The sequence below is a fragment of the Diabrotica virgifera genome, chromosome 9 (genome assembly GCF_917563875.1).
Source record: "Diabrotica virgifera virgifera chromosome 9, PGI_DIABVI_V3a".
NCBI lineage: Eukaryota > Metazoa > Arthropoda > Insecta > Coleoptera > Chrysomelidae > Diabrotica > Diabrotica virgifera.
In genome coordinates this window covers 81392709-81396048 of record NC_065451.1, presented here as the reverse complement: position 1 = coordinate 81396048, position 3340 = coordinate 81392709, and the positions used below count along the sequence as shown (strand labels likewise).

Below are 3340 nucleotides of genomic sequence, written 5' to 3'. Positions count from 1 at the left end.
ATCAGTGTTCTGATGGTTTGTAAGTGATCGTTAGTACCAAACCCTTTTCGAAATCCCGCCTGTTCAACCGGTTGATATAAATCAAGTTTTTGTGTTATGCGGTTGGTTATTATTCTTGTTAGCAATTTGTATAAATGTGACAATAAACTTATAGGCCTGTAGTTTTCAATATTAGTAGTGTCTCCTTTCTTGTGTAAAAGTATTATTTCGGTGTTTTCCCACAGATTGGGTATTCTTTTCTCTATTAGACACCTATTCAGCAAGACTTCCACAACCTCTACAACGGTGTTGCCACCCATTTTTAACATTTCAGACGTTATAATTACTCTGTAATTACTCTGTTCAAGTTAATACCCCCATAGCGCTAAATTCAGGTGCACAATGAGGGTAACAGGAAGGACTTAGATCTGAACAAAGTGGTAGGTATAGACACAGTAGAGGATATAAAATGGTATATATAAAATGTAAGAGGTTATTTTTGATTTATTGGTACCGACTTATGGATCTCCGTTCTTGCTTACTGGTCTAGTAGGTGGGTGTTCCAGTGGTGGTGACTCTGGTTACATTAAAGGAGCTATGTAGATGGTTACTAGCTATTGGACAGCGGACAGCCACTAGTCCAAGTGTGTCCTCACGAAATTGGCCTAAGTTATTATGTGGCCAACAGAGAGGGGTTGGTGAGGTTATGTCTCATAACTAACTAAAATTTCCACCGGCACTACAAAATATACAACCTGTAACCCAATACTCTGGGTATTGGGATTTGGAAGAAAAAGAGCTGATGAAAGAGGGGGAAAAGAGAAGAGAAGAGGGTTAAGATACTAATGGAGAGTGGCTTAGCTCAGACGAACAAATCAAAGAGGCAGAGAGACACTATATCTCAAGTGAGGACTCGGGCTAGCTTCAGTGCACTAAATATTGGCTTTAAAATATACAAACAGAGATATGGGATAATGAAGGGTAGAAACAAGGAAGAAAATGAGACAGGTTAATGCGAGAAGGGAACGCAACTAGATAAGAACGCTGGAGACAGAATAATATGAAGATACGACAAGGAAAGAAGAAGAAAAAGGGCGCCAACTCGAACGAACAGCTCAGATTTCTGAACCGAGGATTTGAAAAGTTCGAGATTTTTGAAATAAAGAAAAACAGAATAAACGACCAATAAATAAATGACAGTGATACAATGACCTGAAATACAAAAAACAAATATTCACTATTTACCTTGTTCTGCTATATTATCAACTGGTGATACGAGACTGAAATAAAAATCAACCTTACTAAGAACAAATATATTTATAATATTTCACAACTTACAATGTATCCATGATACTTATAAAACATGTGAGATAAACAATAGTGGTGGAGTTGAGAAAAATAACAATCTAGAACCCAAAGGGTTACGCCAAGTAAATTACCACCGCTATTGCGCAATATAAAAATATCAATAACGAAAACCAGGTCAGTGTCCGTAAGCGTAGCAAAATCCTATACTATGGTTAGTATACTAATATTAATTGATCCTAGACTAGATAAGGTATAGTTAATACTAGAACAACTAATGGTTACACAAAAAAAGTTTAATACCTTATCTAGCAGAGACTTAAAGGGTGACGTACTCACCAATCGAACTATTAAGTGTCCGAAACAATCGAAATACCAGATCTATGTCTAAGTACTATACCTACGTAAACATAGATGCTGGAAGCTATATAAAACTAACAAAATGAGTTTGGTTAAAGACTTATCCAGAAATATTATTTAAAACCTATCGACAATCTTTATATATGTCTTAATTCCCCTTTCCCTTATCAATTAATTTATTTTATTTGAATATTTATTTATTATTTACCATTACCTAGCTTTATTTAAAATCCTACTTCAAAAACCTATGTATATAGTGTAGTATAGGTACCTGTTATATGCATATAAACAGTTTACACAAATTTATTACTGTAGAGTAAAAACCAAAATATTTATAGGTATGAATTGAAATAAAGAAAAAAAACTCTTATCTTTTGCAACTCCTGGGTATATTCATAGGAAGGTCCACTAGATTTGGGAAATCTCTGGGCACTATAACATCTGTGTGGAGCGGTCTGAAGTTGAGAGGTTCTGTGGATGTATTTGGTGAAACGGGTCGGTAATGGTTTATGATGTCCTACTATTAGTTATATAAAGTATGTTTATCCATTTATTTTTCCATAAAAAAAAATCCAATTAAGTATCCAAATTAGTTATATAAGGTATATTTAACCATAAAAAAATCCAGCTAAGTATCCATATTATGGGTGGAATGGAAATATGATGTAGAATGTAAAACGAACCTAAAAATACACATTTAAGACCTCTAGCCACTCTCTATAATGCAATTACATCCATTTCCCCGGACCCAAACAAAGCATTGCTGTCCCAAACAAGTAAACACTAGGTTATGTCCCGTCAAACTTGTCAATCTGATCAATGTCCCTTTCTGACATTTTCGCAGCTGCGCGTTTATAGAATGGTCTACACACTTAGCAGTTTTTCAAATGGATTCATAAAAACCCAAAAAAAAACCAATATGAATGCCACACCTTATACGCACTAATAATAAAAAAAATATCAAAGCACTCTCCTAACAGGACATAAAAACATGATTAAATGTTGGGTTACGATGAAACGGTAGCAATATGTATATGTACATATATCAGAACAGAAGGATAAATAATTTGATTTCGCTTACCCTGGGATCTCTGATACGTGACCACGTGGTATAATTTATGTTATAATTTCTTGAATTCTTGTTTTTTTGTTACTTTGGAGATTGTCTGTTGAGTTTCCTGATGTTTAGTTTAGTGATGGTATGTAATATATTTAATTTCAGTCCATTATTTTCCCAGAGTTCGTCTACAAATAGCAGCAGCTCACGTATCAGAGCGGATGTTCTTTAACCAACTGATTTTACTATTACGAGTTTCGCTTCTCTCTACCGTCCCGTAGGTCGTTCGGCCTGCGCCGACACGTCGAAGCGTTAGGGAGTTATAAAGATACATAGGCGCATCAAATAAAACACTTACGGGGTAGCAATAAATGCTACAAACCCCAAATCCGTCACTGGTAAAAACTTTTCCAGACGATAAGTTTTCATAAACTTGGGCCGTATTTTCTCACCGATGGAAAAAGGATTAGCAAACTTTCACCCTTTGCTATCCGACCTTGTTCCAAAACAATCGAAGACTGTCATCCGTCTTTTCTTAATGTCATTCGATCTGAGTTCCAACTCAGACGAACCATTCAAGCACGGAACCACTGATTGATTCCGTTACGTGATAAGAACCTAACCTGTGAACGAGAGAAA

At 35.6% G+C, this 3340-nt stretch overlaps 1 long non-coding RNA gene across 1 annotated transcript; it reads right to left on the bottom strand.

Annotated features, from left to right (window-relative positions):
* Positions 1 to 1277: 1277 nt before the first annotated feature.
* On the bottom strand, positions 1278 to 3075 carry LOC126891857 (uncharacterized). The gene is made up of 2 exons (XR_007700597.1): positions 2726 to 3075; positions 1278 to 2327 (listed from the first exon to the last, which is right to left on the bottom strand). It is a non-coding gene; the product is annotated as an uncharacterized LOC126891857 (long non-coding RNA).
* Between the last annotated feature and the right edge of the window lie 265 nt (positions 3076 to 3340).